This window comes from Prionailurus bengalensis, chromosome B3 (genome assembly GCF_016509475.1).
Source record: "Prionailurus bengalensis isolate Pbe53 chromosome B3, Fcat_Pben_1.1_paternal_pri, whole genome shotgun sequence".
Lineage (NCBI taxonomy): Eukaryota > Metazoa > Chordata > Mammalia > Carnivora > Felidae > Prionailurus > Prionailurus bengalensis.
Window position 1 is genome coordinate 132,419,955 of NC_057355.1, and position 24,757 is coordinate 132,444,711.

General features: G+C 41.7%; 1 protein-coding gene across 1 annotated transcript in view; it reads left to right on the forward strand.

Moving 5' to 3' along the window:
* Positions 1–24,757, forward strand: part of GPR65 (G protein-coupled receptor 65) — a 93,204-nt gene that overhangs the window by 63,437 nt on the left and 5,010 nt on the right. Inside the window, exon 3 of the transcript XR_006293461.1 lies at positions 11,767–11,877. The gene's annotated coding sequence lies outside the window, so the exon portion shown is untranslated. The remainder of the gene's footprint in view (positions 1–11,766; positions 11,878–24,757) is intronic.

Genomic DNA, 24,757 nt, shown 5'->3' on the forward strand with positions numbered 1-24,757 from the left:
TGAAAAACATTGAACTCACAGGAGGCAAGCAACTTGGGTTCTTGTCCTGACTTTGCTACTACCTCACCCTGTGACCTTGAGTAAGCCACTTAACTTCTATAGGACACAACGTCGTCATCTTAGAAATGATTTGGTTCTTTTCAGCTCTGGACTCACAACCGTACTACCTGTGAGTGTCAAGACTGGAACATAGGTGCAGCCTCCAAAACTAGTACTATGGCTGGGAGATGATCCAATGTCTGAATACGGTGGCTGGTCTTTCCTCTTGTCTTTTGTCTTCCCCCAGCCCCCAGCCCCTTTGATGGGATTTGAGGGATGAGCTGAGCGAAAGCTTCCGATAACTCAGAGCCTGTCCACTTGGGAAAATGTCAACTCCAAGGTCAGTGACTGCTGAGAGATGCTACTTGAGGGCTGATTGGGCATCTCAGTGACTGGCCTCAACAAGAAATGTCTCTGCATTTAGGATGCTTCCTTCACATATTTTTACACAAAGTTTTCTGAATTTGATATACAGAATATATATCTTTTTTGAATTTTCACGAATTTGTTGGAATGTGACATACACAACAATATTACCAGCAGTGTAATTTTGGAGGATTGGAACAGTATTTGATGATATATTTCAATGAATAATGATGATAGATAATATTGGTCATATCTTACGATGTTGGCTGAAGATATAATTATGATGAGGGACTGATGATGCTCACAGAAATATATTTGAAAGTCAGTGAAGAAAAATGAAGTTCACAGATACCATCGCCACTCTAGATGCTATTTTAAATTTTGTTTCTAAGGAAAAGGTGCTGAGTTACAAGCCTTGTCATCTACTTTTTTAGACGCATAAAAAAATACAATCCAAATTTGCTTTTTCTTTTTCATTTCTGAATAAAGAAATGGTCTGTTGGAAGAAGAGAGGAAATGTTGCAAAATTGTAGAGCAAAAACTGAATTTTCAGCATAAATTAAATCAATTCTGTAATTTTGCAAATAAGAAGACTGATTGATGTCTGTAACGGATGTTATAGAAGTTGCTCAAAGTCTGGCAGCTAATTAGAAGCTTCAGGACTGAACATGACTCTCATATACAGTGTTTCTGTATTTATCCCTCTCTCCATTTAGATCTTAATAACTACCCTAACCCCCCATATCTAGTGGATAGCTTTACTGCACCAGTATTTCCCGAATTTCAGTAATTAAAAATTCCTAATGTGTGCCCCAGCCACTCACCATCTTACTATGATTTGTTTTTCTTAAACTCACTGACATTTGTATTTAAATTTACTTAAAGGTAACATTTATGGGGCACCTGGGTGGCTCAATCGGTTAAGCATCCGACTTCAGCTCAGGTCATGATCTCGCGGTTCGTGAATTTGAGCCCCACATCGGTCTCTCTGCTGACAGCTCAGAGCCCACTTCAGATCCTCTGTTTCCCTCTCTCTCTGCCCCTCCCCTGCTCTCTCTTTTTCTTAAAAATAAGATAAACATTAAACTTTTTTAAAGCAACATTTATGTCACTAATATAAATATAAAATCAGTATTACTTGCCATAAATGGGTGGTGAAAATGATCATTTTGTGTCCAAGTGCCCGTAGAAGTTTACTTCTGAAACTTTGTGAAACTCCCTTCTCTCTTAGGCTGCCCTGCCTATGAAATAATAGGATGTCAGAGTTCTTAAACGATCAGGGATCATGGGCCCAAGGTAAAAGTAATCATCAAGATGTACATGCAGCCTTTTAAAAAAGTTAGAATATACTGGATTATGAGAGGAAAAATTCTTTCCAGCTTATTGCAATACCTTCCCTTACCAGCTCAGATAATTGGCTGTTGGCTTTTAGAGGTGAGAGCCCTTGAAACCCTTCAGGATGTGTTGCAAGGAAAACAGTTCTTGGGGAAAGGTTCTCGCTGTTGCACAAACAGAACCTGAAGTCAGGAAAACATTTCTGTTTGGAGCAATGCCTGTTCTGCCACCTGCTAGCAGTGTGCTATTAGACCAGCTTTTCCGTCTCAGTGTCTCAAATGTTCTTCATTTCAAAACATGGAGACAATCAGTGCCTTTTAGAGTTTTTGTGACAATTGATGAGGAAACACGTGGATGATAATTAGCCTGGTATGAAGAACACAATGAACAGTCTCAATACACTTAAGTACAGGTACGTCCGCTTTCCAGAAGTTTGCCTGACACCACTTTGCTTTTAAGAAAGACTTATATTAACACCTGTTTTGGCTAACCGAAAGAAATCTGAAGGGGATTTTCGCTTATACAAAAGAATAAAAAAAGCATGAAGCAAAAATAGCATTCAGCATTTGTTTGCTGCAAGCTGTTTATAGGGGCATCACTCACCCCCAGCAGCAAGAGGGGAGACGCCAGGCTCCTTCTTGGGAACCACACAGCATCTCAGCATCTCAGCATCAAACCCCCACAGGGCTATGAACTGTGTCTGTGAGCATCTGTGCTTTATCTTAATTTGTTTTGTGCATCTGTTAGCAAGATGTGGTACCAGAAAAGGTACCAGAAAAGCCTAAAAGAGGTGATTTTGGGGGCCTGGGAATGCCCAGGAATTTTTCTATATAAATAAATGGTAATTGATTTACACCATTTTACTTAGGGGCGGTTTCCTAGGTAGTGAGAGAAACCTTTAAATGGCAAGTTTATTTTCTTCTCTGTTCTCCCTTTTCTGGAGTCTGATGCCTTGCAAGGTTTTTGTAATATAATTCAAAGATAGGAAACAAAGAGATTCTTTGAGCATTAGAAGGGATAGTCTATTTTTATAGCATTTTTCAGACAAGGAAACTGAGCTGTAGGATTCTTATGAGTAATATGTCCACTATGCAGGTAGGAAGTAGTGAAACCAAAACACTCTGTCTTCAGAGCTTACACTCCTAATAATCATGCAGTCTACGCTACATAATGTAGTGTATTAAGATGGCTACGAATTCTTTGACACCTTCCACCAACAGGTGGATTCTATGGCCCCTTCCATAGAATCTGGGTTGGCTCTGTGATTATCTAATACAATGTGGAGGAAGTGATGTGCCAGTTTCCCAGCCCAGGTCTTAAGAGACTAGTTAGTAGCTTCTGTTTCCTATTTGTATAGATGCTCATTCTTTGAGCTCTGAGTCTGCATATAAGAAATCAGACTACCCTGATGGATAGCTCATTTGGAAGAGCTCGAGATGACACAGAGAGGGTGAGCAGCCCAGCTGAGTGCAATTTTCCAGCCATCCCCACCAAGGCCCCGGGCATGTGAATAAAGCCCTTTTAACCCTCCAGAGAAAGCTAGCCACCAGCTGAATACCAGTGTGACCCCAGGCGGTTGCCAGAAGGACCGAAATAATCATCTATCAGAGCCCTGCTCAAATTCCCAACTCATGGATTGCGAGCTGTTTTACACCACTATGATTGGGAAGGTTTGTTAGCACAGAAACTAGAACACGTGTATCATTTCATGGGAATCTCATACTGCCATCTGAATAGGTAGCACTTTTCCATTTTTTGGAAGAGATCATGGTGTAGTAAAGTATCTTCCCCAACGTTCCACACTGCTAAATGGTAAAGCTACATAACAGCTGGGTTTCTGGACTTAGCCCACACTTGCCTGCCACTGGATGCTGCCTCCAGGTGCTGCAGAGAAAGAACTCCAGCGTTGCCATGGCAGCCATGACTCCCCACCGGGGTCCAGGGCAACATGGTACTCAAGAGAGCTCCAGCTAACCCTAGCTTCCTCTTTGCCTCACATCCCATCTTCATATCACTGCCAACCCTACCACCTAGACAAGCCCAGCTTCTCCTATACTAGCTCTGTGATCTTCAGCAAGTTACTGAACATAAGCTGAGTGTATGGAAAGTGTCAGCTGCCACCATGACTCTGATTGCAACCCAAAATCCGTTTCATAGTCAAATATCATAAGGAATAAGAACTCCGGCTTCTGGGCCTACCATAGGCACTCAGAATTCTCCAACCAAATATAAACAGTAGATCCAACTAGTAGCCCTCTTGTTAATCAACATATATAATTTGTGATTCATCTTTGCTGATGTATGTACATTTACTGTGTTGCTTCAGATGGACGCATGAGACCCTCTGGTATGTGTCCACCACATTTTATCTATATATAATGAAACTACTATGTTTCAGGATCTGTGTTAAAGTCTTTATATTGATTTAATTTAACCCTTTCAAGAACACCACGAAAAGTATTTTTAATGAATTTACATGCAATTTTATGATTCCATCACCTTAGAAACTGTCCTAGGTGCCAAAGTCATCTGGCTTGAGAGGAGGATGATTCAAAGCTCTCCTCAGATGCAGCTATTTTATAACAAGGAGTTGGGCACAGAGAAGCAAAGGACCAGAAAGAGGAAAGTGAGGAAAGCATCAAATTTTAATTCAGTTTTCCCATTTACTTCCTGAGTAAATTTATCAAGCATCTCCTGTGCACCAGTGCATTATTCTGGGTCCTCCAAGAAGCAGGCATCAAGACAGGATTAAATGTGCAAGAAATTTATTAGGGGGAACATCTATGGGGGATAATCGGAAGGGTGCCGGGAAAGGCTGAGAGAGCCATCAGATCATGATGCAGGTCTGACTCTGCATGAAGGAAGGAAGCAAGGTTGGGTGGATGCTTCCTAGATAGCCATCCAGCTTAAGAAAAGTTAGGCAAGGCCATGGGGGTGTCTTGAAGCCAAGGGTTGCTCATCGGAGGAGTCCTACATCTCTTGGGAATGGGCCTGTTTAATCTCTGCCATGCACAGCCAGCCAATGTCTGGAAGCAGCCCATGGGCAACATGGCTTTGGTACAAACTCAACAATAGTTTTCAGAGCCAAACAGGACTTTTTTTATCTACCAAAAAAGGGAAAAAGAGCTCTAATGTGGAAGAGGGGAGACTTCAGCCCAGCCTGTTCCTAACCTATTAAGCATCCTCCAGGAGGCTTTCTGCCAACAAGGGTCTGGGCATTCTCACCTATACTCCCAAATCTGGAGAGATGCACAAGGAATGAGAGAATTTTTAACATTTATTCAACCGGATGCATTCCTGGCTGGTCTGTACTCCCCCACTCTCATTCATTAGTTATTGAAGAAGAGACATTCACCTTCATAACCCACTTGTTTTTTGTTTTTGTTTTTGCTGTTTGATCACATCAGCTGCAATGTGGGGAATGGATCAAAGAAAGGCAAATTAGAAGCAAAGAGGCCACTTAGGTGTCCAGACTAAAGTGGTGGCAATGGAGGTGGGGAGAAGAGAATTGGTTGAAAATATATTTTGCAGATATAATCCACAGGATTACTGGTGGATTACACGTCCCTGACTTCAAAGATTACACACCTGGACAGACTGGAGTAGAATGTGTCAGAAGGCCATCACAATTTAGAAATACTAAATGCTATTGTTCTTTAGCTTTTACTACAACCATACTGTGAAGAGGCCATCTTGAAGGATGGATCTAACACTACCCAATCATGTACGATCTCGTTGTGATTTCCATAGAAAGACCCATGACTGTCACTTGTGTTAGTTGATACTGTTAGGTTATTTTTTAAATTTTCGTATCCAAATGAGCTCATCTATTAAAAGCAAATGAGAACTCAAAATCATTTTATAAAACCATCTGGATAATAATGTTAGAGCTCAGCAATTTATTTTATTTTATTTTATTTTATTTTATTTTATTTTTTCTCATAAATAACAAATGCGTTCTTGATTTATTGTGTGGTGATACTATAACACAACCTTCACACTGACTGAATAGGATAGAGCTCAGCAATTTTAAATTAAGGAGAGAAGATATCCTAAAATAGGAAATTCACCTGGAGTTTGGAAAGAGGGTATAAAAAGCACATACCTAATGTCACTGTGAACTTTTCATGTCTAACAACTGAGATACCCCACTGAGTGTCATTTCACTGAGATTCCAGAAATCCAGAATAACCTTAAGAAATTGTCTTTGGTCTCCTTTCTGAGCACAACACCTCCTTACTTTAACCTAAATGGAAGTGTATTCTATTAGATTGAGATCAATCGGTAAAGCTAGCTACAGGTTTATTGTTGGCAAAAGAAAGTCTGGGGGAAGTGTGCAAGAATGTCCACTGCCTCCCCATGCATGCCAACCTTGATGTCACGCCCTTCACGCCAGGGGTCACTAAGGGGCCTGCATGCAAGGGTATGCAAGTTTGTGCTAGAGAAAGGAGAGCGAGCACCATGAGGGAGTTGAGGACCACCCACTCCACAGAGGAAAAGCATGTCTAATGCTTGGGGCAATCTGCTGTGTGCGATGTTGTCCTCTCTTCCCTCTTGCCTATCAATTCTTCAGTGATGTCTACACTGCACGTAGAAGCAGTTTAATGAATTAATTCAGTAAGGATACAAATAAGAACAGCTTTATTTTCTTCTTTCCACTGCTTCCAGCATGTTCTGATGGATCCTTTCTGCACATTCTGATGACATCCCAGGCAGAAACTGTGGCTTTCTGATTTCTTTGGTCTCATGAATAATCTCCTTTCAGGTGTAAAAACTAATTTTCAGATACTATAAAGTCCTGTCCAACAAAACAAAACTTGAGCCTCGTATCTAATGCCAAGCTCTGTCCCTCTCCTTTTTCCTGCCTCCACTAATCACCCTTCCCTGATCAGGTTTATGTTCTACCAAAATACATATGTTGAAACCCTAACTGCCCATGATGGGGTTAATGCCCTTATAAGAAGAGACAGGAGAGAGCTTGCTTCCTGTCTCTGGTATGTGAGGACCCAGCAAGAAGACAGCCATTTGCAGAGAGAGAGAGATCTCACCAGAACTCAAGCATGGTGGTACCCTGATCTTGGACTTCCCAGCCTCCAGAACTGTGGGAAATAAATTTCTGTGAAGCCTCCCAGTCTATGATATTCTGTTACAGTGGTGCACACTGACCAAAACAATGGCTCAAGCTTGACCACCTTCTGTGGCAAAGAAAGGTAGGCCAAATATTCTCTCCTCCTTTTTCTTCTTGCAGCTGTTGCAGGCTGTACCATCTGCCTCCTACCTCCAGAATTTTCCAGGTTGTAATTAAGCCTTCTTCTCTATGTTCAGGAAGCCTCCTAAACTCCAGCCTCAAAGAATGGCTGCCATGGTTCAGAGCTCAGCCAGCATCCAGCCAGGTAACTGTCAGTCTCCCTTTCTTGAAGCACACCTCCCCACTGCCCCCCCCCCCCCACAAAACCCTAGGACAGTTTTTTTGACTTGGCTTCTATGACCTCTATGTTACTTGGATCTGGAGATATGAGAATGCCACACCACTCCCCATGAGGCCCAGATTCCCCATGTCAATAAACTATTGGGTGAGCTCCCTTCAAAAGTGTAGCTTCACTTTACACAGGATGGTTGGAGTGGGTAGGGATGGATGGTGATAGTAACAGGATCAATAGATTATCTTAGGGGGCGCCTGGGTGGCTCAGTCGGTTGAGCGTCCAACTTCGGCTCAGGTCATGATCTCACAGTTTGTGAGTTTGAGCCCCACCTCGGCCTCTGTGCTGACAGCTCAGATTCTGTGTGTGTGTCTCTCTCTCTCTCTGCCCCTCCCCTACTTGTGCTCTGTCTCCCTCTGTCTCTCAAAAATAAATAAATGTTAAATTAAAAAAAAAAAAAGGTTATCTTAGAAAACCATTAAGAGCATGTCTGCCAGCTCCCTGTCACTCTCTTAAAAGCATGGGGGAAGTTATCTGCTCTTCTCAGGTTGGGGACTTTATAGGAAACCCTGAGAAAACAGAGAGTCACATGCACAAGCAGATTATTCACACTATTGCATTGATGTGAATGGATCGTTCATTGTTGATATAAAGAGCTATAGAGGCTGTGTGTCAAGTTTGGCAGTAGTTGAGAACCAGAGCTGCTGGGCTCAGGGAGCATGCATAGTGGGTATAGTGGATATACACATAAAGACAACTTTATAACCAGTTTCTGAGCATCCCTGTGTTGAGTGGGCAAAGGCACCCAGAGACACATAATGAGGACAGTTCCAATCAGTCAGCAAATATTAGCAAGAACCATCAGTGTGCTGGGCACAGTAACAGGTATTGGATGTGTAGAAGTGAACAGAAACCCAAAGGTAGTGGAAGGGAGGCAGGTTTCATTTGCAAAACATCATTCAGGCACCTAAAGGATAAACAAAAGCAAACAAAATCCCTAATGCACTCCTTCCTAAATGGATTTGTTAATTGCATTCATTGGGAACAGATTATAATATCAATAAACTACAGTATATATAGGAACTGTGTGTAATGAACTGACTTGCTATTCAGTTTTCATGGGGAACTTGGCAGTTTTTCTGCTAAACCATGAATCATACTTATTTGAAGACCAATCTCCCCACCACCACCCCCCCCCCACCCTGCCCCGCTATTCACGGGAAGACCAGCGCTCATGGAAGAGTCCCAATTACTCCCTCTAGCTTCCCAGTACCAGTCTGGAGAAAGCTCTGAGCATCATGCATCATTGCCTCTAAACCGTTGCCAATTTCTCAGAGTGTTTTAAGAACTAGTATAAATGGTTATCTTTAAAGATGCAGCAAATTGAAGGGAAAAAATGAATAATATCCTGGAATTGGCACTCCATTGATTCAATCAGTGAGCATGTCCGCTTGCCCATCTTCCATCACTGTGACTCATAGTACCCACTTCCTGCACATAATAGCTACTTTCCATTTGCTAACACAAGAAAATATTTTGCTTTTGGAGGGGGGACTTTTTTTTTTTGTTTGTTTTGTTTTGTTTTTCTGGTTCCCATGTATTAAAATCCTACTAGGTGCTGGGAACTTTGTACAGATGATCTCTTATAGCAACCATAGAAAATAGGCAGTGTTATCCCCATTCAATAGATAAATGAAAAGACATTAAATTATTAAATTATTTGCCTACACTCAGGCGGTTAGCAAGTGGGGACAGAGAATTTTGAGCTCGGTTTCCCAAACCCAGAGCCTGGACTTACACCCAGAGCCTTACACCATCTCTCTAAAAAGATTAAAGAAAAAAAATGGGAGTTCTCTAAAAGCCTCAAGATAGAGAACATAACTATGAATTTTCTCTATCTTAGTGGTGTTATGCCAAAATGAGGATATGCACAGCTCTCAATCCTGCTACATTTATGAGTTTCCAAAATCAGCGAATCTCAGCGTAAGCCTATGCATCATCTGGTTCAACATCCTTCCTAGATGCTCCCCATCTCCTCCCTTGGGTCCTCCAAGCCCCTGCTCATCCATTGCTGGGGATGAGAACTCCCAGACTTCCCAGAAGGCCCTTCTATCTTTGTGCAGCTCTGAGAGAAAATGCTTGCTTATTCTGAGCACAAATCTCATGCCCTGTGGTTTCCATGCACGGGTCTGCCTTTTGGGGACTCAGAATAATTTTAATCCATCTTTGACATGACAGCCCATCTTGTATTTGAAGGCACCTCTCACATTCCCAAACACCTAAGCCCCCTTGGCTTTTAGAAATACAAATATGACAGGATTTTAAATCCCTTCTTATTCGAGGCACTTGCTTGCAGTCTTCATGTTACCCTCGCCGATTGCAGAAGCTTCTTGACTGGTCTTCTCGCTTTATTCTTAAACTGTTGTAATCTGAAGAAACTCCACTCAGAAGCAAGAATGTCTCCTTAAAATGTAAATACGACCATACCTCTCTTCCACTCAAAACCCTCCAATCACTTAACATTGATAACAAACTCCATACTCTCTATCCCAGTATGTTAGAAGTTCACTCTTGTTCTCAGAGTGGGATAGGCAGCTGACCTGACACAATAAAATTCAGCATTTTTGCAATGGGCAATGTTGCAACTGCTCTGTACTTTACTCACATTTAGACAAATACTTGTGGACTATGAACAGAGTAGATTCAAAAGTAAATTTGGCTTGCATGATCTGAAATGCAAGCAGGTCCAAAAGTGAAAAACCCTAACTTCTAGCTCTGACATTGGGAACATGTTGCAAACTTTTCAACCCCTTGATGAGCCCAGTTCTTCTAGTGTGAACTCTAGCTTTCCATTATTATGAACATCTAAAATGTAGCAAGTTTACTTTTAATTTTCTCACCAAAGGACATTCCCCAGTCATTCTAAATAAACCCAAAATAATAGCACTGCAAGTATAAATGCAGTGTGTTTAATGTTACAGCATCTAAACTAGGAGTAGTCAACGGGCCCTGAAATTATGTATGAAATTCCATAGGAGTGTGTGTGTGTGTGTGTGTGTGTGTGTGTGTGCATGGGGGGGGGGGGCGGGAAACACAGCACACACTATGAACACTACCCTACCCTACCATTCTGGCACTTTTCTCTTGGATTGTAGTAGTATGTTTGTCTGCCCTCCCACATAGACTATAGACTCTGAAGGCAGAGTTCACCTCTCCCTTATTGTCCTGGGTTCTACCCCCATGGTCCGGTGCCGTGTCTAGTACCCATGTGGTACTCAGTATATATTGGTTTTAAAATGTCACAAATTAATGAAAGGGCATTCTGACTCCTTTTTATGGAAACTTCGTGTGAATCACTGAAGCCAAATGGGAAAACCAGATACGTTCACCACGTATCCATTCGTTCATCCACTACAGTTGTTTCTTGAGCTCTCACTGAGAGCTAGCACCGTGCTAGGCCCCACAAGTCGATGCAAGTGTGATGGCCAGCTCTCATGGGATCTTCAGTCCAGTGTTGGAGACACACATTAAGTCAATAATCATGGAAAGAAGCAATTATAAACTGTGATAAAATGAAATGAAGGAAACATGCAAGAGAATCTAATTTAATGGTGGGGCCTTAGAAAGGCATCTTGGGGACACTGGTGTTTCAGCTAAGAGCTGAAGGATGAATAGTAGTTAAGCAGGAAGGTCTCTCCGCCAGCCCCAGCAGTGAAAGTTTCTGTGCTTCCCAAAGGGTAAGTTTCCTGGGAGACCTCACGAGGTGTAGGCACCTGCTGTGGTACCTTGTCTCCAAAGATGGCACCATCAATTCCTGCCTTCTTTGTATCCACATGCCGCTCCATTCTGTTGAGTTTGAATTGGCCTTTAACTGCTTTTACTGATAGAATGTGGCAGAAGTGGTGCTATGCCAGGCCGCTCCTTTTTCTTGGAGCGCTATGCTGCCATGTAGGAAATCTAGGCTGTTCAGCTGGAGAGGCGGGCACCAGACCTTTGAGTGAGGAAGTCATCCTAGACATGCAGTGCATTTGAGCCTTCTGATAACTCCAGCCTCAGCAGCTATTTCACAGCAACTGCATGAGAGATGCCAAGCAAGAATTGCCAAGCTGAGCCCTGTCAACTTACAGAACCATAGCAGATAATAATAGATTACGTTAAGCCGGTAAGTTTTGGGGTAGTCGATTACACAGCAATAGATAATCAGAATGCCTTCCAATGACATATTAAGACTCATGTAGGGACTTGGTCTAAGAGATCCAGTTTGTATCAGCTGACACGTCCTCCTGAGAACAACATGTATTCAGATCCTTTTACTTGGGAGAGCAGGAAAGAAGAATTTGTTCCTCACAATGGATCCAAATCTTACCTGCCCACGTATCAAACTTTCCTTTGCTCTGGGCTGGAGAGGAGTAGCCTAGAATATCTCTGACAGGACCTGACAATATCCCCGACCTTTGGCCTGAGTCACTATGAGAAACTCTACCAGTTAACACACTTCTGTTGTTTTCAAATCCTTCATAAAAGCCCAGCTCCAACGGAAGCCCACATGGTGCTTCTCTTTTTGCAATGGGTAATTTCACTGTCAATTTCATCTCTTGCTTTTCAGGATCCAGGGTCTGCTGGAGGAGACCCCCTTTCTGTTGTTATCATGTCCTTCAGATGAGTAGAGGGTGCGGAGTGAGGAAAAGGAGAAGAGGAATCATGCCTTGATGCATTGGTAAGAGTGTTTTTGTTTGCACATCTTGCATTATTAATATTCCTGTTTAGCATAATTAGCTACCTTCTCCAGCTTACAACCTGCAGTGTTTATGCCTCCATTTGATAGCTCAGCCATTAGCAAAGCAGTACAGTTCCCTGAAGGCTGAATGCAGGTGGTTCTGAACAATGCAGGGTGCCAGTTGCTCAGAAAAGCAGGCGACATAAGCTTTAATTGATGCTAAAAATATATTCGCTAGAAGAATCAGACTCCTTCAGTCTGTCTGCAGCAGATAAAAGCATCTATGGATTAAAAAAGGCCTGGCAGAACAAAAGAGAGGTGAACAAATGGGAACAAATGAATTTTATTAATGGAGAAAGAAAGACAGCTAATACAGGACAATATTACTTCTCTTTATTCAAATAATTGGCAGTCCATTTTACATACACAATGACTGTTGCTTCGGAACATAATTTCAGACTCAACAAAGCAGAGCAATTTAAGTCCTATCATGCCTTGTCATCCAGCTTTGGGTAGTCTGGTAAAAGTAATTCAACATCCCTTATGGAATCACAGGCTATGAAAGCTGGAGGAGAGCTTAGAGACAGAATTATATGATGTATTATTATTATTATTATTATGTTATTTGTATTATGTTGATATGTGTGCATTTCAATGGTCTGACTTACTTCTCCATCAGCTACTAATCCACTACTCAAGGAAGAGTTATCCATGAAAGAAAAAAAAAAATCCACATTGACCTGTTAGAAATGAGTCAAGAGTGAAAGAGGACACACATATCGGGGGGAGGGGGGGCGGCGGTGTGAAAGTGATTCTCCCCAGTTTGCTAAGCAGAGCACTGCCCTAGCATCCAGCAGGACCTAGAAATCCACATGAAATAATGCTCTCCATATATATTAATATAGTGGTTATTATGTGCTGGACACTGTTCTCAGTGTTAGCTATATTTAATTTATTTACTCCTTAAAATGCCTGCCAGGTAAACACTATTAAAATCCCCACTTGATACCTTAGAAAACTGAGACATAGAAGTTACAGAAGTCTCCTTTGGTCACACTGTTCGTAACCAGAGTCAAGGTTTGGACCCAGACAATCTGGTGCAAAAGTCTGTGTGCTTCTTCAACACACTATACTGCCTCCCAGTTCAAATTTGAATGCTTCCCAGGGTGCCTGGGTGCTTAGTCAGTTGAGCGTCTGACTCTTGATTTTGGCTCAGGTCATGATCTCTCAGTGGTGAGATCAAGCCCCGTGTTGGACTTCTCTCTGAGTGTGGAGCCAGCTTGGGATTCTTGCTCTCCCTCTGTCTCTGTCCCTCCCCCACACTCGTGCACATTCTCCCTCTCTCTCTCTCTCTCTCTCTCAAAATGAATACACATTTTTAAAAAAGCAAATTTGAATGTTTCCATATTTGCCAGTTATCAGGCCTATATTACCCTGAAACAAGTTATTACCTCATTTTTCATGTGCAGAGTGCTTTCACGTACATTCTTCCATGGGCTCTTTGCGTCAGCTTCGAGAAGTGAGCATAACACCAATTATTAATTCACAGATGAAGGAACTCAGAAGCCATTGTCTTCAGAAGCCAACTCCTTTATGTTTCTGACAAGAAAAGCAAGCTGAATATCTAAAAAGAACGTTTACAGATAAATACTAAAGTAATGCAAATGATAGAAAAACGGGTTAAGACATGAAGAGTATTTCACTGAAGAATAAATGCTTGGCTAGTGACCATATAAAGGACATTGAACATTATTAGTGAGGAAGGAAATGCAAATCAAGGCCAGAATGGGGCACCAATTTCCATGCCTTTCCTGGGCAAAAAATGTAAAAAATCATCTATGATAAGTACCGGGGATGAATCTATCACATGCTGCTGTTGGAAATGTGAGTTTGGGAAAGTTGACATAATCTACTAAAGTTGACCAGTCATGTCTCATGACCCAGAAATTCCACTCCTACATATCTTCTGAAAACAGAGTCTTACATATCTATAAAAAATGTTCACATCAACATTGTTTCCAATAGCAGAGAAAAAACAACCCAAATACCCATTAACATGAGAGCAAATGAATATTATGAAAAAAACTCATTTCGTGGAATATTATGTAGCAGTTAAAAATAAAGAGATTATAAAAGCACATACCAACACATATGAATCTTAGCAATATAATAGTAAGTAACAAATAAAGCAAGTCTCAGAAAGTAAATAAACCTATAGGAAAAGGAGAGCAAGGGAATGACAAATAGATTTTGGAGGAAGAGAGCCAGGTACATGGGCTATTGAAAGGATTCCATATGGGTAGTTCGATAGGTGGAATTCTAAAATGACTCCCAATGACCCACGCCCTTAGATAATCACCTCCCTTTAAGTGTGAGTGGGACCTATAGCTTGCTTCTAATCAACACAACATGGCAAAGGTGATGGGCTATCACAACTGTGATCAAGTTATGTTATATGGCAAAAGTGAAGGGGTTTGAAGATGTAATTAAATTCCTTAACAGTTCAATTAAGTAATCAAAAGAGAGATTATCCTGGGTGGGCCTGACCTAATCAGATGAGTCCATTAAGAGGACTAAGGGGTCAGAGGCTCAAAGCAGCAGTCTTTCTCTCCATTGCTAGCTGTGAAGAAGCCAGCTCCCATGAATTCTATAGCCTCAAGGAAACCGATTCAGCCAACAACCTGAGGGATCTTCGTTTATCAAGCTTCCAGATGAGATCCCAGCTTGTTCACGACCTAAGGCTTGTAAGAATCAGAACAGAAGAACCAGCTAAGTTATACCCAGATTCCTGCCCTACAGAATCTGCGACATGGTATATGGTTGTTGTTTTAAACTAAGTTTGTGGTAATTATTGATGCAGCAATAGAAAACTAAGGTAGATAAAGATTATTAGCAAAATCGTAGCCTTTGTTTTAAAATGTAGTCCACCTGTATTGATTAAATTACTAGTAAGTAACTAAAGCTCATTCCATCTTCTTTTGATGAGATGCAGGGAAAGAAAGAGTAAGCATTAAATATCCCATTTCTGTCTTTGGCTTCATTTATAAAGCAAAAGACTTACAAAGAAAAGATAACAAGGACAGCACGTCCAAACTCTCTGCTGGGCACGCCTCCTGCTTGAAGAAACTGAATGTGAACTGTGTGGCAGAGTCCTGGAAGGGGGCGGCATAGCCTGAAGCACTCTTGGTGACCTGGGGAGGGGGGTCACCAGATGGACCATCCAAAGACAGTGACTGGTGCAAACACCTTACCTGACTGGGCATTACTGGAGGATAACAGGCTGATCCCATCAATCCTTTTTATGGAGAAGGTAATATCGTTACTGGATAATAGGGTGCACAGAAATGTGTGCACACTGAGAAGGCAAAAGGCAGAAGCCACAGGTGGTAGAGGACTTATGATGGAGAGTAACTGAGTCACCATAATGCTAGTACGATAGTCTGGGAGGATGGACCCATCCCGCTGAAAGGGTAACCAGACAGACCTCTCAGGTGACCACTGAGATAATTCTTTATTTTTCTGACCTCTCTATCTATCCTAAAAGCAAACATCTCTAACTTGAGATAATATAAGAAGGTCTGTGTCTGTCCCTCAAAAGAAACTGCCTAGTTTGTGGTGAAGAGCATGAGTTCTAGATCTAGACTTCCTGGGTTAGTTTCCAAGCTCCTTCACTTCCAGACAATGTGACCTGGAGCAAGTTACCTAACCTCTCTGCGTCTCTGTTTCCTCATCTGTGAAATGGGGATATTATTAATACTTACCTGATAGGATTGCTGTGAGGATTAAATAAGTTAATAGTTGTAGGGTGGCCTGGGTGGCTCAGTTGGTTAAGCATCCAACTCTTGGTTTCAGCTCAGGTCATGATCTCACAGTCTGTGGGTTCAAGCCCCACATCAGGGTCTGCACTGACAGCATAGAGCCTACTTGGGATTCTCTTTCCCTCTCTCTCTGCTCCTCTCTGCATGCTCTCTCTCTCTCTCTCTCTCTCTCAAAATAAATAAACTTTGAAAAATAATAGTTGTAAAGTTCTTAGGGTACTTGGCACATAGCAGATGGTGTATAATTGTTGAATGAGTAAACCTGTCAGAAGGAGAACTCTTCTTCCCTACCCATGTGGAGGGACGTAAATTAATGTAACACTCTAGGATGCTCCCCAACCTTAGTCACCCCATTCCTAACTTAGCACCCAAGGCGATGGAATGATTTATCTGATTGGAGAGTATATCAATTAGAATTGGATTCAGCCTTGGAGCACCTGGGTGGCTCAGTCAGTTAAACATCCGACTTCAGCTCAGGTCATGATCTCACAGTTTGTGAGTTAGAGCCCCGTGTCAGGCTCTGTGATGACAGCTCAGAGCCTGGAGCCTGCTTCGGATTCTGTGTCTCCCTCTCTCTGCCCCTTCTCCTCTCTCACACACACACTCTCTCTCTCTCTCTCAAAAACAAATAAGCATTAAAAATTAAAAAAAAAAAAAGAATTGGACTCAGCCCTAAGTGACAGGAAATTTAAAATAATAGTGGCTTAAACAAGGTAAAGTTCATCTCTGTCTCCCATATATAAAGTACAAGATAGGTAGTCCAGGGCTTCTATGAAGTCTCCGGGACCCCCGGCTCATTTCTAGTTTGTATGCCATCGTCAAAATTCAGTTTCCATTTTGTGGTCCAAATGGACACTCCAGCTCCTTGGTCTTGGCAGAAGGGATGAGGAAAACTGGGTAGAGAAGCTCAGATAATCACTCTTCTAGAAACTGAGCAGACTTGCTCTTATCACCACCCCACCACACCATCCCCCTTGACCTGGGTCACAGGGTCACACCTAGTTGCAAGGGATATTGGGGAATGTAGTCTTTATTCTGAGGAGCCACCATGCCCACTGAAAAGTGGGGAATGTATTACTGTACAGGAAGACGGGATTTAGCTGATAATTAGCAGTCTCTCCATAGTGAGTTTATAAGGAAACACTCAGAATGCTTAACTTATACACTTGCTGGGAAAAGGCTCATCCTAACCTAGCAGGTCTGGGTTCGTATCTGCCTGATTCTAGGGATCAGCAGTAGACAGTTGCCTTGGCCACCAGTAGAAGCCATTTTCTCCAATATCAGGTTGGACACCACAAAGGAGACACATTTATCTCCACCTGCTAAACAAGTTTGTCTTCTTTTCATTGTTTCAGAACCCAGGTAGGGAAGCTGGGAGATAGTGTTATAGACCTTTCAAGATTTCTGATATAATTCAAGAAAAGACACACACGGAATTTGTCAACACACACAGGAGTTGTATAGAATTTCCTACACTGTGGACTCATGTCACAGAGAGAATCCGGGGTATATTTGTAGCTACATTTCAATTGCAATACTCCCAGATCCAAATTTATTTGGTGGTTAAATATATCTGGATGTACCCTTTTAAAAAGCTCCAGTGAAAGCAATGCCAAGTCATATCCTCTGTTCTGGGAAGATTTGATACTGAGTGGGATCCAGGGCTTTACTTTAGTGTCAGTCCTCTGGCAGAGTCGGTTTTGTTGGCTCTGAACTGACTATTCTCTACCATGTACTGTTTTAACATTTAGAAAGTGTCCATTTTTAGCAAAATCACAGCTGTGTGCATGTAGCATATTGGTGTGGAGGAGGGTTACATTTCAACTTGTTATATTAGAAAAGTAAGAAAATCACTGACTTTTAGATCTGGAAGGAAACTTAGAGATCATTGAGCCAAGCCCTCTTATGATGGATGAGAAAACGGAAGCCAGAGCGGAACAGGGCCATATCCCTGGACACTCACACTAATTCATTATAGAACTGGACGAGAGTCCCATAGCTGCCAGCCCAACCTACTTTCCAAACGCCTACTCTACTTTCTTCCACCCTCCACTTTCCCTATAGTCAATAAAATTAAAAAAGAAATGAAGTGGGTTACTTAAGTTCTCTGTGCCTCACTTTCCCATCTGTAACGTAAGCATAATAATGCCTACCTCACAGAACTATTTATAAAGATTAAATTAGATATAACTGCTACTACTCTAACACAAAATAAGTGAACCTCAAGCAGAGTAAGTACTTGATAGTACCTTTTATCGAAAGAAGACCCCATATATGTAGCACCTGGGTGGTTCAGTCAGTTAAGCATCAGACTTCAGGTCAGGGCATGATCTCACAACTCATGAGTTCGAGCCCCGCATCAGACTCTCTGCTGTCAGCATGGAAACCGCTTCAAATCCTCTGTCCCTCTCTCTCTGTCTCTCCCCCCCCAAAATAAATAAACCATAAAAAAAATCTAACCAAAAGAAAGAGACCCCATATAAAGGTTAAGAGTGCTAAATTGGGACTGATATAATGCAATCATTCTGTCACTTGCCCATTCATTCATTCACTCAAGAGCGAACAAGCAGTTATTGAACTGTGCTGTGGCGAATGTTGTTCTAAGTTCTGAGAATATAAGGTGAATCCGATAATGCTCATAGGGTAGAAGAGGTGATAGATGACTAAATAATATATTAAGGACCAAAAGTGAACAGTATAGTATGAGGTGTAAGAAGTGACCAGTTAATTCTCTTGGTTAAGGGTGTGACAGGGAAGGTTAATAGACTCCCTGATGACCTCTGAGAATGGTTTTCAAAGTCAACTAGAAATTTGTCAGGTGGAAGAAAATCCCTAAAAGAAGAAGCAGCAAGTGCAAAGGCACAGAGGCATGAAACACCATGTTATTCAAGTTCCGGGTTGTTAGAGAATAAGGTGCAAAGATGACAGAAGTAGAAGATAAGGTAGACAGGAACCAGCATATGAAGAAAACTGTTCAATCCATGTTGGGGGGTAAGAGTTTGTCCACAGGCCGTAAGGAGCTTGTTGAATACTTTCAAAGAGAAAGACATATGGCCAGAGTACCTTTGGTGTGAGTTGAGGAAAAGGGGAAATCTGGTGAGGCAGAAAGCAAAGAAGCCAGTCAGGAGTTGAGGTCGATACTGCAAACTGTTCACCAATATCCTTTCTCCCTTCTTACATAAAGATTAAAATTTTTACCTGGACACCTGAGCTCTTTCCATAATTTGGCTATTGTTGATAGTGCTGCTATAAACACTGGAATATATATATTATGAAATATTACTCAGCCATCAAAAAGAATGAAATCTTACCATTTGCAGTGATGTGGATGGAGCTAGAATGTGTATTAAGCTAAGAGAAATAAGTCAGTCAGACAAAGAAAAATACCATGTTATTTCACTCAAATGTGGAATTTAAGAAAGCAGATGAACATAGGGGAAGGGAAGAAAAATAAAATAAGAGAAAAACAGAGAGGGAGACAAACCGTAAGAGACTCTTAACTATAGAGAAAAAACTGAGGGTTACTGGAGGGGAGGTGGATGGGGGGATGGGTTAAACGGGTGATGAGCATTAAGGAGGGCTTGTTTAATATGTGAGTGATGAATCACTGAATTCTACTCCTGAAACCAATTCTACACTGTATGTTAACTAACTTGAATTTAAATAAAATCTTGGAAGAAAATTAATTAAGTAAGTAAGTAAGTAAGTAAAATAAATTTTTACCTGGACGTAAAGATGTCCAGAATGAAGATTACATTTCCCAGCCATCTCATTGCAGTGAAGGGAGGCCATGTGACTAATCTTGCCCAAGGGGATGTGAGTGTAACTTACATGTGAAAGAAACCTCTTGGTCCGGACTCAAAAGAAAGGGATAAACCCTCTCATTTCCCATCTCTCCCTTCTTTCTTCCTGAATCTAGGCTCAATGGTAAGCCATCTTGGGCCGTACAGATGAGAACAGTATCTAAAGACAGCAGAGCAACAAAATGGAAGGAATCTGGGCCCCTGCAGAGGAAGAGGCCCCATCCCAGCTTGGGTCATTAAATGACAGAGAAAAACGCTTCTATCTTGTGTTTTAAGCCACTATGACTCTCTTCCTAGATGAAAGGAGATGATCCGAGGCAGGGGCAGAAGGAATGGGACAGAGAGAACAGATTTGAGGAAAGTTGTTGGACTTATTCACGGGATGTAGGAGACAAGAGAGGGGGTGCCAACTGCACCCCTTACGAGCCTTTGTCTGAAGGCTGGGTGGATGGTGAAGTCATCAAAGAAAAAGAATAGAGCAAAATTAAATTACTTCTGAAGATGTGGAAGTTTGCTGGAAAAAAATCTCAATTTTCAATTCATATGTTCGTCCATCCTAACACCTTTTACTGAACTTGTATAAGGAATTTGCATAAGGAACAGAGGATTTTTTTAAAGTTGCCCGTTAGTGGTAAAATTGTTTTCTTTTTCTAAAGATGGACATCTCATTGATAGATGAATGGATAAGAAGATGTGGTATGTATACAATGGAGTATTATTCAGCCGTAAAAAAAGAATGAAATCTTGCCATTTGCAACAAGATTGCAAATGGATCCAGACAGTATAATTCTGGCAACTCTTTCTCCCCACAGGTCCTGTCCCTGTGCTTTAATAAAACCACCTTTTTTGCACCAAAAGAGAGAGAAGAAATGCTGAGCAAAAAAGTCAATCAGAGAAAGACAAACTCCATATGTTTCACTCATACGTGTAATTTAAGAAACAAAACAAATGAACAAAGGGAAAAGACAGAGAGAGAGAGAGGGAGAAACTAAAAAACAAACTCTAAACTATAGAGAACAAACTGATGGTTACCAGAGAGAGGATATGGGTGGAGGGATGAGTGAAATAGGTGATGGGGATTAATGACCACACTTAATCACAGTGAACATTGAGTAATTATAATTGAGTGTAATAAGTAATTATAATTAACACTGAGTTAATTATACTGGAATTCAAATTTTTAAAAAATTAAAAGACATCTCAGCTGTAAAGGCTGTGAAGTACAGAACTCTCTAGGCTATGTACAAGCATGTTGGACCTTTCACTGCTTAAGCTGTTAACAGAAGATTATCTATCACCTGGCTTGGTGTTGTTTCAGGTTTGCCTGGAAAAGGGAAGTGTGTGAGGCATGCTTTTTGCTTTAAGATTTTTTTGTAACGTTTATTCATTTTTCAGAGACAGAGAGAGACAGAGCACGAGTGGGGGAGGGGCAGAAAGAGAGGGAGACACAGACTCCAAAGCAGCCTCCAGGCTCTGAGCCGTCAGCACAGAGCCCGACGCGGGGCTCGAACTCACAGACCACGAGATCATGACCTGAGCTGAAGTCAGATGCCCAGCCGACTGAGCCACCCAGGCGCCCCTGCTTTAAGATTTCATAAGGGCTCACATGTTTGTAATTGAGGTGGTGGGAGCAAGGGAACGTCCTTGAGGTGAGGATAATTCCACATAGCCACTCTTTTAGTTGTGCCGTAATCCTCAGTATCCAGAGGAAGTCCATTTTAAATTAAATTGTTGGGACAGAAAAAAATGTATGTGTATGCATTTCCATACATTTAAAAACACAGCCCTGCTTAAATAATCTCTGCACATTTTCACAGCAGACTTTCCTTTTTGCACTATTTATCCTCCTACACAAGCAGTTTAAATAATCACTCCACATGATACACCAGACTTCCTGGGCAAAATAGCTTTTCCTATATTGATTAAAAATTCAAAGTCTATCTATAAATCAGGAAAGTCACTTAACATTCATGTCAGCATCCATGAATGTTAGGCTGCTTCAAACACACCCGAAGAGAGGCTGCTTAGACATGAAATAAACAAGAAGGAAGATCAATGAACTTATTTATTCCACGTGTCTTAATGGCTCATTGGGACCGTGCTCTTTGCTCCGGTCTGTCCCCCTCAGAATGCTCCATTACCAGTCAAATGAAGGCATTTCTCAGCTTTGTCAGACAAAGGGAAAGCGTTGGTATCACTAACGGACATTCAGTGCAGTTCACCTGGTTACTTCCTAAAAACCTACTATGTGCCAGATCCTGTCTTAGGCCTACGGGGATGCAGAAGTAAATATGGGACAGCATTGCTCTGATACAGATGCAAGAGAAAAGCTCAGGGTCCTGGAGGGGGGAGAGATGAATTCCTGAAGGTTGGGATCCAAACATGCTTCCTAAAGATTCTTACATTTGAGCTGAACTTCAGAAGGGAGGAAGGGCTGGATGCTGGACCTGCCAAAGAGGCTGATCTGACGCTCCAGGCAGAAGGAACTAGCTTCCGCAGGTGCTGGAAGAAGACGGCAGGAGCCTCGCGGAAGTGGACTGTGGGCTGTGCAGGAGGTATGCTTACGGGCTGAGTTGTGTGTCCCCAGCACTCCAAAACCCCCAGTACCTCAGAATGTGACTGTATTGGGGGATAGAGCCTTTATAGAGGTAATTACATTAAATGAGGTCATAATCCTATACAACTGGTCTCCTTATAAAAAGAGGAAGTCAGAACACAGACAAACACAAAGAGGTGAGGAGAGGACATAGGGAGAAGGCGGCTTTCTGCAAACTAAGGAGATGAGGCCTCAAAAGAAACAACCCTGTGACACCTTGGTCTTGGACTTCCAGCTTCCAGGACTGTGAGTGAAAAAAAAATCTCTCTTGTTTAAGGCACTCAGTCTATGGTATTTGTTGTGACACTCCTAGTAAACTAACACAAGGTATAACTCATCAAAGTTTGTTAAAGATTGTCAAATGCACCACTCTTAACCCTCCCATTAACCCTGCGAGGTACATGCTATTGTGCACATCTAAGAAAACTGATACTCATGGAGGATAGGTAACTTGTTCAAAGTCACACCTCTGTAATAGCAGAAAGAAAAATTAAAAACTGGGATCCCGTTACGCATATTTTTAGCCACTTCCTTTTACTTAGTGGAATTATACTGAACATCTCTTGTGTCACTAAAAATCTGAAACGGTCCATTTAGGCTTCCCTACCTCAACTTTGAATAAGTTGCCTGGGGCATCTATGCCAGACAAAAACATCATGAAAACTAATATGGGAGGAAATTGAACATAAGATGCTAAAATGGGTAGGAATTTAGTAGTCACCCAAGAACATGATAAGAACATGGCCATGGCATTTCATGGACTCTGGAAAGGCAGTCCTAGCCTGTGATACTCTGGGAAGAGCACTCTCATCTTCCAGGACCCCAGGAACTACAGAGCACTGAACTGGAAGGCTGATACCTCCTTTATCCCCGAGTCTTCATAGTCCAAAGGGAATAGTGACAGCTGGGATCACCTCACAGTCTAGTAAAGCAGGGAAAGAATTTTTAAATGGATCACAGCAACATTCAGGAAGAGTTGGTAATGGCTTCTATGATTTGGGAGATAAAAATTGGGAGTTCTATTTTTAATTTTTATATAGAGATTCTCCAATTCATTCTGTATAATCATTTTCAGAATGGTCTGGGCGATCATTTCAAGACCATAAGTCTAGATCCAGTGAAACCCATTCAAGAACCAGTATTATTCAAGGAGAAAGAAAAGAAAACATCCATTCCCTCCTAGAAGCTTACTATCTGGTTGATGACATGGCAAAATCTTCTTTAAAAGGTTGGAAAGAAAGGAAAAAGACAGGAACACAAAGCGTCCTTCAAGCTATTTTTGTAAACAATCTAATTAAAAGAATCGATGTGAAAATCCTTTGTGAATTTCAATGGACTGTAACAGGTTAAGGAGCTTTTATTACCTGTTCCCCAAAGAACAAATACTGAGCTTTTTCTGGGGGTCAGGCACTGTTTTGTGGTTATTCATAACAAAAGGATACAAGTTAGTGTGGTAGAGTTCAAACTGAGTCAGTGGTCCCTGGAAGAACCCAAATAAAGGAGCAGCCCAAGAGGGTTGAGGAGCACTGCCCCAACACTGCCACAAACGTTTTGGACACTCTCGTGGCTCAGGGGCATCGTGGACAGGACACAGTTTTAAATTCTGGTCTGGGGCTGGGCTCCCAACTCCACCTCTGTGCTTATTTGACTCAGTTAAGTCACAAAAAAGTCACTGATGATAATACATCTTAAAGAGTTTATAAAAGACTCCATACTAGTATGCATATGGGCCACACCCAGGGTCCAGAGAAATGGAAACTTCTATTATTCTTACGATCCATATTGGCTTCCCAAGGCAGCCATAACAAAGTACTAAAAATAGGGTAACCTAAAACAACAGTAATTTCTTTCTCACGGTTCTAGAGGTTTGCAAGCCCAAGCAGAGTTGGTTCCCTCCGAGGGCTGCGACAGAGAATCTGTTCCGTGCTTGTCCTAGCTTCCAGTGATGTTCAGCGATCCTTGGCACCCCTTGGCTTGTAGACGCATCACTCTGGTCTCTGCTTCCATCTTCTCATGACCTTCTCCCTGTGTCTCTGGGTCTCCACATGGCCATGTATCTTCTGTGTCTCTCTCCTCTTCTTATAAGGACACCAGTCATATTGCATTGAGGGCCCACCCTATTCCAGTATGGTCTCATCTCAACTAATTTGATCTGCAACAACCCTATTTCCAAATAAGGTCACATTCTGAGGTGCTAGGAGTTCGGACTTGGGACATATCTTTTGAGGGGGTGCACAATTCCACCCATAATGGGAGTTTAATTTCAGCTTCTCATTCTACTCTATTACAAACCAGCCAAGTGACCTTGAATGAGGCACTGCCTCTGATCCTTAGTATCTGCACTTATAAATGGAGATGATAATGATACTGACCTTATACATTGCCTTGAGAATCAAGACAGACCATAAGTGACATTGCTTTGTGAACTATAGAGCATTGTATAATTTAAATTAATCATAAGCATTCCTCTGATATCACAGTCTTTGGATGCCTATTCTAACCCTAGCAGTCTGCTTCTGCAGCCCCTGTGAACTATCAGATGCACCACAGTTCCTTGCTTGCTTTCCACAGCTCCAAACAGGACATGTTATTAATCATTAACTCTAAGTGAACTAAATTATGCCTGTAAATGATTGGACTACGGCAATTGAGTTACCTGACAA